The 16891-nt window shown below is 42.4% G+C and overlaps 1 protein-coding gene across 1 annotated transcript in view; it reads left to right on the plus strand.

Annotated features, from left to right (window-relative positions):
• The first annotated feature begins 9676 nt into the window (after positions 1–9676).
• Positions 9677–16891, plus strand: part of LOC121386474 (monocarboxylate transporter 4-like) — a 57603-nt gene continuing 50388 nt past the window's right edge. Inside the window, exon 1 of the mRNA XM_041517390.1 lies at positions 9677–9819. The gene's annotated coding sequence lies outside the window, so the exon portion shown is untranslated. The remainder of the gene's footprint in view (positions 9820–16891) is intronic.

Below are 16891 nucleotides of genomic sequence, written 5' to 3' on the forward strand. Positions count from 1 at the left end.
TTTATATTATTTCATTGAGGGAGGGAATATTCAGAAGTTAATTTAAGGGACCCCCACCCTACCCCACCCCACCCCCACCCCACATCCGTCACTGGAAGCCGTAAGGCATACTCTCACCATACCCTGGAAACCATTATCGCTTAGGCTGTGCCCAGCAGGACGTGGGGACAAGACGGGGCAAGACAGAAAAATACAAAACAAAATGTTCTTTTTTGATTAAAAAGCTCTTCTTTTTTCTGTGAAGACAGTTTGTTTTGTTAAACGACACCACTAGAGCACTGATTTATTAATCATCGGCTATTGGATGTTAAACATTTGGTAATTTTGATATATAGTCTTAGAAAGGAAACCCACTACATTTTTCCATTAGTAGCAAAGGATCTTTTATATGTGCCATCCCATAGACAGGATAGCACACACCACGACCTTTGATATACCAGTCGTGGTGCACTGGCTGGAATGAGAAATTTTCTGTGAAGAAGACCCCAAATTGCTGTTTCCCTATAATGTGTGTACTGCCACCCCACTTATTTTAAGTTAGGTTCTGCCCTTTTCTCAAGGACGGATCCAAAGTGGGGGACCAGGATGGCCGGCGCCCACCACCACCAGCACCACCCCCAAGAAAAGAAAAAAAAGAAAAAATCTTAAAGTGCCTCTTTTTTTAACAATTTGTTTACATTTTTTTAATCGAAATGCCCTTTTCAGGGTGTCGGTCCATGAATATTTTGCTCTTGTTTCTTGGTTTCCTCCCTGAAATATTTCCTGGATCCTCCACTGATTCGCTGACTCCACTTACGTTCCACATTGTGAGAGGCTATAAAAGAGGAAACCGTGTACGTGCTGTGAAGTTTGTAGGGAATCATTTCTGTCAGATCGGTGTCACCAGCGAGCCGCCCAACTCGCCCACTTTTCTAGAACGTCGACACGAAAAGTAGTTCTCAGCAATTAGCAATATTTATTGCGCAATGTGAATCGGTATAAAAGCCAGGCGGTAGTGCACTAGTTTTGACCGATTTGATCGGGCTGCTGGTGCTCCCTTGCACCTGCCAGTGCAGGCGGTCCCTCCTCTCCCCTCCCCCCACCTTTCCTGTCGTGGACGGAGGAGCCGGCCAAGGCCGGCTCTTGTGCCCACGACAGGCGTGCGCTACAACAGCTTGTTCTGAATGTGCACGTAAAACCCTATGACATGACATGACATGCACTAGTTTTGGCGGTAAAATCGAACCCCTTAGTAGGCCCATTCTCTCGTTAAAGGCTCGTATAGAATGGATGCGGCGCGTGCCATTGAGGAAAAACCACGGCCAATGAGAAGAAACCACGGCCATTGAGGAGAAACCACGGCCATTGAGAAGAAACCACGGCCATTGAGGAAAAACCACGGCCAATGAGAAGAAACCACGGCCAATGAGGAGAAACCACGGCCAATGAGAAGAAACCACGGCCATTTGAGAAGAAACCACGGCCAATGAGAAGAAACCACGGCCAATGAGGAGAAACCACGGCCAATGAGGAGAAACCACGGAACCACGGCCAATGAGAAGAAACCACGGCCATTGAGGGAAAACCACGGCCAATGAGGAGAAACCACGGCCAATGATGGGAAACCACGGCCAATGAGGGGAAACCACGGCCAATGAGAAGAAACCACGGCCAATGAAGGAAAACCATGGCCAATGAGGAGAAACTACGGCCATTGAGGAGAAACTACGGCCATTGAGGAGAAACCATGGCCAATGAGGGGAAACCACGGCCAATGAGGAGAAACCACGGCCAATGATGGGAAACCACGGCCAATGAGAAGAAACCACGGCCAATGATGGGAAACCACGCCCAATAATGGGAACCACGGCCAATGAGAAGAAACCACGGCCAATGATGGGAAACCACGGCCAATGAGAAGAAACCACGGCCAATGGTGGGAAACCACGGCCAATAAGAAGAAACCACGGCCAATGAGGGGAAACCACGGCCAATGAGAAGAAACCACGGCCAATGATGGGAAACCACGGCCAATGAGAAGAAACCACGGCCATTGAGGAAAAACCACGGCCAATGAGAAGAAACCACGGCCAATGAGGAGAAACCACGGCCAATGAGAAGAAACCACGGCCATTTGAGAAGAAACCACGGCCAATGAGAAGAAACCACGGCCAATGAGGAGAAACCACGGCCAATGAGGAGAAACCACGGAACCACGGCCAATGAGAAGAAACCACGGCCATTGAGGGAAAACCACGGCCAATGAGGAGAAACCACGGCCAATGATGGGAAACCACGGCCAATGAGGGGAAACCACGGCCAATGAGAAGAAACCACGGCCAATGAAGGAAAACCATGGCCAATGAGGAGAAACTACGGCCATTGAGGAGAAACTACGGCCATTGAGGAGAAACCATGGCCAATGAGGGGAAACCACGGCCAATGAGGAGAAACCACGGCCAATGATGGGAAACCACGGCCAATGAGAAGAAACCACGGCCAATGATGGGAAACCACGCCCAATAATGGGAACCACGGCCAATGAGAAGAAACCACGGCCAATGATGGGAAACCACGGCCAATGAGAAGAAACCACGGCCAATGGTGGGAAACCACGGCCAATAAGAAGAAACCACGGCCAATGAGGGGAAACCACGGCCAATGAGAAGAAACCATACGGCCAATAATGGGAAACCACGACCAATGAGAAGAAACCACGGCCAATGAGGGGAAACCACGGCCAATAAGAAGAAACCACGGCCAATGAGGGGAAACCACGGAACCACGTCCAATGAGAAGAAACCACGGCCAATGATGGGAAACCACGGCCAGTAAGAAGAAACCACGTCCAATGAGGAGAAACCACGGCCAATGATGGGAAACCACGGCCAATAAGAAGAAACCACGTCCAATGAGGAGAAACCACGGCCATTGAGAACAAACCACGGCCAATGATGGGAAACCACGGCCAATGAGAAGAAACCACGGCCACTGAGGAGAAACCACGGCCAATGAGAAGAAACCACGGACATTGAGGGGAAACCACGGCCAATGAGAAGAAACCACGGACATTGAGAAGAAACCACGGCCAATGACCAGAGACCGCCTATACATAGGCCTCAGATTACAGTTATCTTCCCATTTGGTTGTCCAAAATCCGGAAGTTTCACCGCGCAAGTAGTCTGCTGTTTGACTGTGATTATTTCATGGCAGACAGCTATGAAGTGGCAACTGTTTGACTGAAGTGACAGGGGATAGCATGTAGTTTGTAAACATGTGTAACTTGTTGACATTGAAGACTTGTTTGTGGTAATTCCGGCCCATGCAAAAGTAGTGCTTTTTGTGTAAAATGGGTGTACTCCGGCCTGGTTTAGAGGGTGTGTCTGTTTAAACCAATATGCTGGGAGAAAGAGCTGGACAACAGGGGTTGTCCTTTTCAGGGTATGTGTCCCCCATGCAGGCAAAGGTACATACAAAACTTCACGGGGCTGATATTAATAAAAATGTTATAGCCACTAAGGCTATATAGAAACATATAGCGAAATTAATTGTGGTCTGAGGCCTGATATAGTTCACACATTACACCGGTTAAATGCTTGATTCTGATGAAAGTATTATAACCAGAGAGGTGAAATTACACAGACTGATTGTGCCTACCACAAGGAATATGAAAACTAATTTATTTATTTTCTAAATATTTTATTAAATTAAAAAACATTTTTTTTGAATTTATTAAAAATTAAAATTAAAATTTTCAACTTTTAAATTTCAGTATCCTCCAAAATAGCATAACATGACCTCTGATGTTACTACAGGTTGTTGCAATATTTTTAAACAGTTTTGAGCTAATAATTTGGTAAAAAATAGCAAAAGTTGGATTTTGTTAGTCAATATTGAGATTTTAAATTTTTTTACATATTGAATTTTAATGAGTTTCTCAATTATTGCAATTGGACAGAAGATCTAAATATAATGAATATATCACTACTAAATGTAATTAAACACTTTAAATAAATAGTATACAGTTTTTAACAAGATTAAGTACTCTAATAATACATTTCACCTACATTTATGTAAATTACACACTTCAGTCATTTTTCAAAAATGGTCTTTTATCCTTAGAAAATCTAATAGGCTAATATTCTATGCTGTCTGAATGTATTTATTGTGTTCAGTAATCAGATGCTGGTATACTTGTCAAGTTTATTGCAGAAAATGTGCCAAAAAGGTTAACATTTGGCTTGTAATACATATGGCAGAATAATCCATAATGCATATTCAGTGGTCATTACTACAAACATCCTTCCAATCAAGAAATACTACACTGAGGTATCCCAGACACTGGCACATGACTACACTTGTTAACAGTTATCACTGGAAACTGAAAAATATGGTGCAAGTAACTCTTGGTAGGATTTATATCAGCATTTTGTGACAAAATCTTCATTTTCAAAGTTGTCGTCAACAAAAAAGATATTATGGTGTATACCTAAGTAATATCTGTAGGGCATATTCATATTAATATGCATTTATATAGACTGTTTTGCCTTTTACAAAGTGGCTACATGTCTAATACAAGTAAATGAAGTAGATTAAGTAAATACAGCAGGTCAAAATTGAATATGAGGCCTATCATGTCTAATTTTCCCTGAAATTAGTGTGTAAACATTTGTTGCAAATGGCCCCAATTTTGTGACTTTCACCATCCCTCTGACACATTTCTAATAATGTATCATGAATTCAGTCACCATGTCTTTACTAAGCCTCCACTTATCATATCTAAAATGCAAAATTTTACAGTTTTAGATTTTTTTGTTTCTCAAAAATTTAAATTTAAGTTTAATATTTAATTAAAAATGAAGTAAAATCTAATGATTGATTTTTTTCCTTTAAATATTTCAAAATCTTTCCAAGACAACACTGTGCAGATAGAACATATGTAGAAGAAAAAAATAGCTGCTCATTGTATGAAGAAATTCCAAAATTTGATAAAGTTATTACATTTTGAAGTTGGTGTCCCTCAAGTTTCCATTGCTAAAATTGGCCATGGCAAGGCACTGTGGTAGGTGTTTTAACACAGCCTCTGTATACTCTCAGTTTAAAGGTGACATACCGATACTTACCGAGCATTGCTTTAATATGTATATCATTGGAATGCATTAGTGTGGGCCAGTTTTTAGGGGAAAAAATGGACTGATAGGCCTCAGATTACAGTTATCTTCCCATTTGGTTGTCCAAAATCCGGAAGTTTCACCGCGCAAGTAGTCTGCTGTTTGACTGTGATTATTTCATGGCAGACAGCTATGAAGTGGCAACTGTTTGACTGAAGTGACAGGGGATAGCATGTAGTTTGTAAACATGTGTAACTTGTTGACATTGAAGACTTGTTTGTGGTAATTCCGGCCCATGCAAAAGTAGTGCTTTTTGTGTAAAATGGGTGTACTCCGGCCTGGTTTAGAGGGTGTGTCTGTTTAAACCAATATGCTGGGAGAAAGAGCTGGACAACAGGGGTTGTCCTTTTCAGGGTATGTGTCCCCCATGCAGGCAAAGGTACATACAAAACTTCACGGGCCTGCTGATATTAATAAAAATGTTATAGCCACTAAGGCTATATAGAAACATATAGCGAAATTAATTGTGGTCTGAGGCCATACGGATTGCCCAAAATAACCGATAGCACAGAATTATTTGTTCAAAGTATGAGCACTGACATTTTTATATTTCACACCGGTATATTTATCACCTTCAGTAAAATATTTAGACCCATAGGTCAAGTATTGTTAAAATAGCAACATATTCCAAATTGTGAGTAAAAAATGCGACGCCAAAAGCTAAAAAAGAAAGAAAGAAATGTTTTATTTAACGACGCACTCAACACATTTTATTTACGTTATATGGTGTCAGACATATGGTTAAGGACCACACAGATTTTGAGACGAAACCCGCTGTCGCCACTGCATGGGCTACTCTTTCCGATTAGCAGCAAGGGATCTTTTATTTGCGCTTCCCACAGGCAGGATAGCACAAACCATGGCCTTTTTTGAACCAGTTATGGATCACTGGTTGGTGCAAGTGGTTTACACCTACCCATTGAGCCTTGTGGAGCACTCACTCAGAGTTTAGAGTCGGTATCTGGATTAAAAATCCCATGCCTCGACTGGGATCCGAACCCAGTACCTACCAGCCTGTTGACCGATGGCCTAACCACGACGCCACTCCAAAAGCTAAAATGTCTGATATATATATATACTACTCAAAAGAATTTAAGGGTCAGACGATATTTTCGACATTATTTTCTGAATGTCAATTATATTAGCTAGAAAATAATGTCACGCATGGTATTGTTCCATTTTGACGAAAGTGGGTCTAAGCAACCCATAAATGAATTAAAATCCACTGTCATTGACACTGTCGACTAGTTCTAATGGCGAAAACATGCTTACATTTGCACGTAAATTAGGGCGAAAGCGAAAGGTCTGCTAAGTGCCCATAACTTGCTTTTTCACAAAGCGCTTCATTTGCACGCTTTGCATGTGTATTCCATGTTCCCAATGCTGAATTTCCGTATAATTGGAGCTTGCGTTCGTGTACGGTGCACACTCCAAATTCGACGATGGTACGACATCAACTGACTATCGAAGATCGAATATCGAGGAAGGGCTATTGCTTGGCTTCAGGATGGCAATACGCAAAGAAATGTTGCTCTGAGACTAGGTGTCAGTCAGAGTGTCGTTGGCCGACTGTGGCAACGGTACCAAGCAACGAATTCTGTTCGAAATCGTCCACGTTTGGGAAGACCCCGAAGCACTACAAATAGAGAGGACCGCTACATCACCAATATGGCTCTACGTCAACGCACAACCACTGCACGCCGATTACGTGACAATCTGCGGACTGCGACTGGAACTCGAGTGTCTGATCAAACCATACACAATCGTCTGAGAGCCAATAATCTACGCTGCCGTCGCCAGGCTGTTCGACCACCACTCCTACCACGTCACAGAACGGCCAGATGTCACTGGTGCACACTTCATCTGCGGTGGCAACGTGTTCAGTGGGGTCGAGTGATGTTCACTGATGAGTCCAGGTTTAGTCTCCAGTTCAACGACGGTCGGGTTCGTGTCTACAGACGTCCTGGGGAGCGCTTCGCTGACGTTAACGTTAGACAACGTCCCCGTTTCTGTGGTGGGGCGGCATCTCTATCCACCACAGGACCCCCCTCTATGTGGTGGATGGCAATCTGAATGGAATCCGCTATCTGAATGAGATTATCCGGCCGTTGGTTCTCCCAGGCCTTCAGCAGATTGGCGGCGGGGCAGTTCTGCAGGATGACAATGCCAGACCCCACCGCGCCAGGGTGGTAACGGACTTTCTCAGACAACAAGGTATCGCCAGGATAGATTGGTCAGCATATTCGCCTGACTTGGCCCCAATAGAGCACGCCTGGGACGAATTAGGCAGGAGAGTTCGGGATAACCATGCCCCTCCGGCCAACCTTCATGATCTGGGTCAACTTCTTATGGCAGAGTGGCAGGCCATTCCCCAAGAGTTCTTCAGACGTCTGATCAACAGCATGAGGCAACGATGTGTCGAGTGTATTCGCGCCAGGGGTGGATTCACACACTATTAAACGAATGTTCTAATGTGTAAAATCCATGTTTGACAACCTTCAACTTTGACAGCATGTCATGTGACTTTCTTGTATACAGTGACGTTTATTTCTGGTTTTTTGTAAATATGGAACAATAAATAAAAAATTTGGTGTAGTTTACATCATCAATCTAATACACTCTGAAACTTATTTGGTTATAAATTTTTGACCCTTAAATTCATTTGAGTAGTATATATATATATATAATATCTGTTGTTCTTGGTGGGTGTTTTTGTTGTTGCTGATGTTTTTTGTAGTTGTGTGATTAGATGGAAAATCCGTTGTCGTTGCTCCCATTTGACCCCCCCCCCCCCCCCCCCCCCCCCCCCCCCCCCAATAAGCCAGTGGCCTTTAACTGTGATTACACTGAGTAACCCTCGTGTCTGTTAGATTGTGCTATGTTCACGTTACGCCGCGGCTGAGTGCAGGCGGTGTTGGTACATGTATTCAGATATGTTTTCCATATGTCGAAGGAGTTCACTCGGTACAGTACCAGTTGACAACATTGTACGTCATGACTCGTTATTTTGTAAACACGTTCACACAAAGGTAATAGCACGGTCATACAAAAAAAAACCCACCCAAAAAAACCCACACAATAAAAATCAACAAAAAACCCAAACAACCCTACACGAAAACCCTGAAATAACAAACCTGTTGGAAGTGGAAATGGGGCACAATCTCTTATGGAGTGTGTGTGTGTTTGGGGGGGGGGGGGGGGGGGGGGAGAGACACGGTCTCATAGGGGATTTTATTTTCATCTTCAAGGGTTTGTGGGAGGGAGCGTTAAAAATAACAAATAAATAAAAGAACTAGGGTAGAGTAATATACACGCGCGTCGGCTGAGTGCTCGCTTGAGGTGCTTGCGTCGCAGGATCGAACCACCACCTCAGCGGATGTCTTCAACTGATTAGTGTTTTCTCGTTCCAATCAGTGCACCGTAACTGGTCAAAAGCCGTAGTATGCGTTTTTGTTTTAACCAAAAATAATAATTCAAAATAAAATATGAACTTTTAATTTTATTATTAGTAAGTATGTTTCAAATTTAATTATAAGTATTGTCTGTTATTTTTTTTACGTTCATCTGTGTGAAAACACCCCCCCCCCCCCCCAAAAAACAAACAACAACAACAACAAAAACCGCAAACTTATGTGAGAACGGCTTCGCCGGTTCACACAGTTTGCGGATTATTTTTTGTTGTTCACACACCGATGAACGTAAAAGAAATAACAGACAATCCTTAAAACTATTGTCGATGTCTGTATTGTTATGTTAGAAATGTTCAATACACTAAGGTCTACCAGTTTATATTTAGGCCTACTTAGGTTTACAAACTAAGTAGGCCTAAATATAAACTGGTAGACGCTACGTAGAGATGTTAATACCAAAACAAAATATTTGCCATTTTCCACTCGCAACACCACCCCATCCCCGCACCACCACCCCGCCCACTTGAAGATCCACTAAACAGGCATGCGTGTGTGATAAGGAACTAAATATAAACCACTAACATTGTTATAATAATCCATTCTCTTGCAGCAAAAAGAAGAAGAAAGAAAGAAAAAAAAAACCTCATCCCATCCACCCTCAAGTGAAGTTGCAGAGGATAAAAAAAATACTACAACTAAAAATAATTCTTGGCTCGCTCCCCGATCCATTAAGGAAGAATCAGCTGATCGGAACTACCGTTGCCATGCTCGCGGCGCGCACAGAGGTATCGGCACGACTTGGGCGCGTGCTTGCAGGACACCACATAGCCGAGCCACGCATACGATACGACAACGGCACACCTACTGAACATGCGCTACGCTTTTCTTAGTAATAAAGTATGGAAATAATAAAATGCATCCAAAAATAACTTCGCAAAATCACATCTTTTTTCTTCTTTCTCTTGGTTTCCTTTATTTTTCTCCCGTTTGATTCCCGAATCGCTTGCATCGCATGCAGTTCGTATCTAGGGCAATGTTCATTGCATACCGTAACGTCACGGGCCGTCGACCAATGAAAATGCTCCTATCTTGCTCACTCCCTCCTAAAGCATTTAGGTTGCCGGTACGATCAGCTGATTGTGGAAAGGCAAAAGTGGATTTGGATATTACGTTTTTGTATGAAAAGTAAGGGATGTCCCTTTGAAAAGGAGGTTGTTTTGAGGGGATAGGATCTATACTGGACTCTATGAGTAAACGAGGTAAGTTTTAAATGGATATTTCTTTTCGAAATGTCAGTGTTGCTGACATCACCCTTTTTTTTTATCGGTAACCTTACAGTGGTATTGCAGGCTAGGATATCTACCGTTATAAGACGGTAAAACGGCCACAAGTCACAAAACCAACGGTGGTAATTGATAGCTTTATATTTGAACAAAATGCCTGTTAAGTTTGGTGGATATTCATTAAGTAGAAAAAAAGATATTGCGTTATTTGTAACAATTTTCTGACAAAGAGCGCGATCGAGGTCAAATGACGACATTTTACCCACAATTCTCTATAGTGAATAATTCATGAGGTTAGAAGCTACAAGAAATCTTACGAATATAAATACTTGTTTAAACTATCTGTTTTATTTTATTTTTGAAACTCACTAAATATGCATAATTAGAAATACCGCTTCTTGATAATGTTTATTTATTTTCTTATGAAAAAAAAGATAGAAAAAGAAAAGCCTGCCTGTTACCCTGTATAAATGATTACATACCATTACATCAGTGAACTATATTTATTATTCAAATTGCACAAGATTGACACGATCAGCTGATTTGTAAAACGAGCAAAAAGACACGTGCACTATTACTAATATTACATAGGCGTTAAACAGTGTCAGTAACGGGAGGGGTGGGAATGTCAATGCCGTACCCTCCGGGGGGCAGGGGGGAATCTCACTTTTTTTTCTTCTTTTTTTTTTACTCCAGAAAATAGCATACACATCTCAGGTTTTAATTTGTATAGTGTTTCCTTTGTTTATAAAAAGTAGTGCCCCTTCACCTTGGATTTTGATCAGGGTACGGCCCTGAATGTTATTAATACGTCTTTTAACTGGCGGAAGGGGAGAAGGCAGTTTATATTCTGGCCTCCTCGGCTTGACTTGGTTGTCACTGACCCGTCCCCCCTCCCCTCCCACAACCGCTTCTCATGTATATTTAATTATAGTGTAAAAAGAACAGGTGTTGAAATGTGTTTTTAAATACAAAAACACTGATGTAAATGTTTTAAAATATAAATATAGCGTTGTTTGGGCTTTGGATGTCGAGTGGGCGTCGAATATAAATCAAGCGCAAGTTGTGAGGAAAAAATAAAATAAAAATAAAAATAAATTTGTCTGAGCAAGAGGGTGTGTCGTTGGAAATCCCCAGCCTACTCCTCTGGAGAGGGGCAGTTTAATTTGCCTTTTAACTGAGAAGGTAACACGTAAGGCCACCCCAGTAAATACTCACCAATACCTCAGAATGCTGGCGTTTTACGGCATGAGTGTATCGTTATACGTTTCAACACTGGTTGAGGGCAGTGTCTTCACCCCCCCCCCCCCCAAACCCCGTTCCTGACAATAGGAAGATAATAGCATCTGGGGTGAGTTAATATTGCTATGTTTATCAACTGGGGGCCAGTGCACCTCCTCCTAGGTCCACCCTCGTCTCCACGTCTGTGGTTAATACAGAAATAACCGGAGTAGAAACATTAAATGGTCCATTTACTTTTTTAAGCATTGTGATTTTAAAACACAATTTTAAATGTCCTTAGTTAACTTAAAATTTTAAAGATTGTTGGTCAAATTTACGAAGCCTTTTCCTTAAACTTCGGTGTTTTTAAAGCTCAGTGGTAAAACGCTCGCTTGATGTGCGGTCGGTTTGAGATCGATCCCCGTCGGTGGGCCCATTGGGCTATTTCTCGTTCCAGCCAGTGCACCACGGCTGGTATATCAACGGCCGTGGTATGTTGTATTCTGTCTGTGGGATGGTGCATATCAAAGATCCCTTACTACTAATGAACAAATATAGCGGGTTTCCTCTCTATGACTGTGTCAAAATGATCATATGTTTGACATCCAATAGCCGATGATTAATAAATCAATGTGCTCTAATGGTGTCGTTAAACAAAACAAACTTCATTTTAAAGATCATTATGTATGTATGTATGTATAATGTATGTAGTTAAGTTACAGGCTTTGAAAATTCGGCCTATTAATTTGTGATATTTACTCATTTTGTTTCCACACATCTGTACACTGTATTTTTAACAAATTTACATATACTTTTTTTAATATTCCAATGCAAATACTCATACAGATATACTTAACTTTGACACCCGACAGGCTTTTGAAAACTGCGAGAACGATCGTTTCGTTCGCGCGTCGTTCACGCAAATCTAAGTAATCGTAACCTATTTTCCGTTCGCGCATTAAATTTAGGACATTACTGACATGGACCTAACGAGTTACGCAAAAAGAAAATGGGTTACCTGCAATCATTTTTGCGTAACTGATAAATGGTTTACACAAATATTCAAATTTTAGATGCCTGCACCCATTAGACAATCCAGCCAGTGCACAACGACTGGGTATATCAAAGGCTGTGGTGTGGTGTGGTGTGTACTATCCTGTCTGGGATGGTGCCTATAAAAGAACCCTTGCTGCCAATCAAAAATAGTAGCCCATGAAATGGCGACAGCGGGTTTCCTGTCTCAATATCTATGTGGTCCTTAACCATATGTCTGACACCATATGACCGTAAATAAAAGGTGTTGAGTGCGTCGTTAAATAAAACATTTCTTTCTTTTTTCATTAGACGAAGGTTTGTTTGTTTTGTATTTTATTTGGAGTGGGGAGAGAAGGAGGTGGGTCTTTAAACAACCATTCCTCTTTTATGCAGATATTACGATTTGTAGAGAGAATTTATACCTAAACAATACATAATATTACCTTGAACTAATCTGTTTAAATAAAACGGAATAATGAATTCCGTAAATACGCTAGGGTTGGGTTTGAAATAGTCCGAATTTGATGTGTAGGAAAGCGTCAATTACTAGCATGATGTCAGATCATTTCGTTTCATTTAATTTATTTTTGTGCTTATGTCCAATTAAGGTTCAAGCACGCTGTCCTGGGCATATACCTCAGCTATCTTGGCTGTCTGTTCAGACAGTGGGTTAGTTGTTAGTGGTGAGAGAGAAGAGGGTGTAGTGGTCTTACACACCTACCCATCGAGTCGTTAAAACTCGCTCTGGGTGGGAGCCGGTACTGGACTGCGAACTCTGTATCTACCAGCCTTATGTTGGATGGCTTAATCACGACGCCACCGAGGCCGGTGATGTCAGATCTATTATTGCGATGTTTGCGCGAAACTCAGAAACCAGCTGATCGCTTTATTTGTCGTGACGTCATGGTTCGCGAAGTAATATACATTGCGAATATTTTGCCAAGTTACTCCAGCTCAGGAAGTTGTACAAGGAGTTCTAGTCTATGGCAGAAGTTGTTAGGTAGGATCACTGTCATGCTTCCACAGAATATAACTTGAAGAAAAACAAAATTCTTGGAGGGGGATGGGGGGGGGGGGGTGTGTGTGTGTGTGTGTGTGGGGGGGGGGGGGGGGGTCGACCGTCTCAGGCACGTAGCCAGCATTTTGAGTGGGAGGGTTCGACTGTATTTGCTGAGGCCTTTTGAATATGAAGTTGCCTGAGTTCCCTTAATAATGAACATATTTATGAAAAAACGAACCACATTACGTTCTTAAAATAATTGTATCATAACCAATCACCACCAACACGTGCATCCCTTGTTAAGAGTACAGGTGTAGTCATCAAACGTTTTTAGCAAGCGGTATTGCATAAGGTATTGCATCCCATTTCATTTTTGTCACTGATGCGTCATGTCATCAAAATGGCATCGACATGTTGGCTATAAAACATTTTGAAATACCTTCAAGAAAGTAAGCAACATTTTTGAATTGGCCATAATCCTATGGGACCTTTTCAAATTCAAGACCACCAAAACCAACCCTCTCTCCCACCCTCTCTCCCACCCTCTCTCCCACCCACCCCAAACCATTTCCTGTCGTGGACGGAGGAGCCGGCGAATGTTGACACCTGCGCCCATGACAGGCGTGTGCTACAACAGCTTGTTCTGAATGTGCACTTTAACGACGCACTCAACACATTTTATTTACGGTTATATGGCGTCAGACATATGGTTAAGGACCACACAGAGTTTGAGAGGAAACTCGCTGTCGCCACTACATGGGCTACTCTTTCCGATTAGCAGCAAAGGGTCTTTTATTTGCACTTCCCACAGGCAGGATAGCACAAACCATGGCCTTTGTTGAAGCAGTTATGGATCACTGGTCGGTGCAAGTGGTTTACACCTACCCACTGAGCCTTGCGGAGCACTCACTCAGGGTTTGGAGTCGGTATCTGGATTAAAAATCCCATGTCTCGACTGGGATCCGAACCCAGTGCCTACCAGCCTGTAGACCGATGGCCTAACCACGACGCCACCGAGGCCGGTCAATGAAAGGTGAACTGCTGTCATTGTCATGTAATTATCGAATGCTACAAGGTCATCAATATAGCAGAAAGTACAATTGAGCAGTTTTGCTACATGTACGTTCATTTATTTATTTTTGCCAGATTAGTTAGAAATTCTGAATCATGTACACAGCATCTTCGGTAAGGGGATTGGTAAATGAGGAAGACAAGAAGATTTTGTTTTATTGGAGGGTTGCAAAAGTTACAGCCAACTATTTATGCAATATTAAAAACAGAAGAAAAAAGTGGACCTTAGCTTTTGCGAGAGGGTTCGGACGAACCCTCCGAACCCTCCCTAAATACGGGTCTGCGTCTGACCCAATCATATTTATATTCTCACATATAAATATCATATATTAACATGACAGGGCCAGACGACACAAGAAGCTAGGGTTAGGGTAGGTGCAAGGAACTTGATAATTTGTTCTTTTTATTGGTAAAGGTGCATTAAAAACTTCCTGCGGGTGGGTTAGGGAGGGGGGGGGGTATTTATACATGTAGTAATATTGAAAGAGCACAGGGCCACTCGCACCCTCTCCCTGATAGTCTCACCCCCCCCCCCCCACCCCCCCTTCACTCTACACTGGTCATTTGGTTCTGTCTCACGGACACCTGACTGGTGTCACTTTCACTCTTAATAATAATTTATTATTATTATTACTTTCTACTTTCTTTCTATCTTGCTACAATCTCTACTCGCCACTTTACCCAAACTTTGCATTTACTGTCCTAAACAGAGGGATCTCCAGGGGGCCATCCATGCCTTTTGGACCTAAACAGAGGGGTCTCCAGGGGGCCATCCATGCCTTTTGGTCCTAAACAGAGGGGTCTCCAGGCGGCCATCCATGCCTTTTGGTCCTAAACAGAGGGGTCTCCAGGGGGCCATCCATGCCTTTTGGCAAGAAAGGAACAGTATCTAATTAACATCAAGCACTTAGATAAGGATGGTAGGTACAGGTTTCGCATCCTGATACCAGCTCCCATCCAGTTTTAAAGGCTCAATGGGTAGGTGGAAGACCACTACACCTTCTCTCTCACTAACCACTGACAACTAACCCACTGTTCTGGACAGACAACCCAGATAGCTGAGGTGTGTGTGTGTACCCAGGGCAGCGTGCTTGAACCTTAATTGGATATAGACACGAAACTAATTTAAAAGAAAGAAAGATTAGCTTCCCACACTTATTTGAGCTATAATAATAATGTTAAAGATTTTTTGTTGTTGTTCATACTCAATAGTATTCTGTGTTTAAGCCATATTCTCTACTGGTAAAACATCATTTGGACTTCGTGTTATACTGGTTGCCCGAAACCTTAGTGGTATAGGGGTATGCTAAAAAGTCTCTCTCTCTCTCTCTCTCTCTCTCTCTCTCTCTCTCTCTCTCTCTTATACTGGCATGCTAATCATTTTTAATCTTCTCATTTACGTCTTTCGATCCCCGTCAGCGATACCATTGGGCTATTTCTCGTTCCAGCCAGTGCTCCATAACTGGTGTAATAAAAGACGTGGTATGTGCTATCCTGTCTGTGGGATGGTGCATATGAAAGACCCCTTACTGCTAATCGGAAAGAGTAGCCCGTGAAGTTGCGACAGCGGGTTTCCTCTCTCAATATATGTGTGGTCCTTAACCATATGTCCGACGCCATATAACCGTAAATAAAATGTGTTGAGTGCGTCGTTAAATAAACCATGTTCTTCCTTCCTTCATAATTTTACGTCTTGCTCTACTTGGTACCGCGGTAAACATTTTAAGTGTTTCCAGTGAAGCGTAGCATCGTTACTGTTAGGTTTTCTTTCTTTTTATCCTTCTGTTTTTTTTCGCTAACCGTTCGGAAATCTTCGGACTATTAAGTGGAAATTTACTGGTCTCAATAACATGTTATTTTAGGAATATTTCCGATTATTTCTTTGCCACTCGAGATTATTTTACTCCGTGCTGTTCTTTTGAAAACTGTTTTTACAGTCCATTAACTGCTGTTCATATCTATGTTATAACTGAAGTACTACTGAACTTTTGAATGATTGATCTGTTATCATTTATTCCTGGGATATTTAAGAAACGCATTGTTGCAGGACCTGCGGTTGTAATTGAAGGTTGGGGTTAGATGTTTGAGAAATTCGGTCAAACCAGTAGCGTAGGCAGGGGGAAGCACGGGGGCCATGCCCCCCCCCCCCCCCACCAAATCAAACCTTTTTTTTAAAACTATTAAATTTGATAAAATCATAGTGTGGGTTGCTCTCCCCCCCCCCCCCCCCCCCCCCCCCAATATAAAATCCTGGCTACGTCAGTGAGTCATACTCACCCGAGAAAACTTGATTTCCACGTGTTCCAATATGACATTGTCAGCCATCACTCTTGATGTCGCGAGTTGCAGTATGGCGATAGATACTGCATACAAGGGTTCAAAGCTCATATAGATTGGATGCTGCGCGTGCGTGCGGTCCCGACTTTTCGTCTGGTATGTCTGCGCCATATACGATGATCATAATATCACTGCGGCTGGTCGCATGCGTTCTGCAGACACACGCATCGCATCGCATTGCACGCATAATGTATTTTTTTTTTTTTTTTTTTATCTGGACCGCACGCACACGTCGCATCCGGTCTGTATGAGCCTTAAGGGATGGATATTATAAGAAATGTTGTATCATTACTATAATACGAGTGCTATAATACTTGTTCGGCGATAATAGTTTGGAGTTCGCCGTGTTCCATGTTGAGAAATACATTTAAAATTTGGTTAGCC

Source organism: Gigantopelta aegis, chromosome 12 (genome assembly GCF_016097555.1).
Source record: "Gigantopelta aegis isolate Gae_Host chromosome 12, Gae_host_genome, whole genome shotgun sequence".
Lineage (NCBI taxonomy): Eukaryota > Metazoa > Mollusca > Gastropoda > Neomphalida > Peltospiridae > Gigantopelta > Gigantopelta aegis.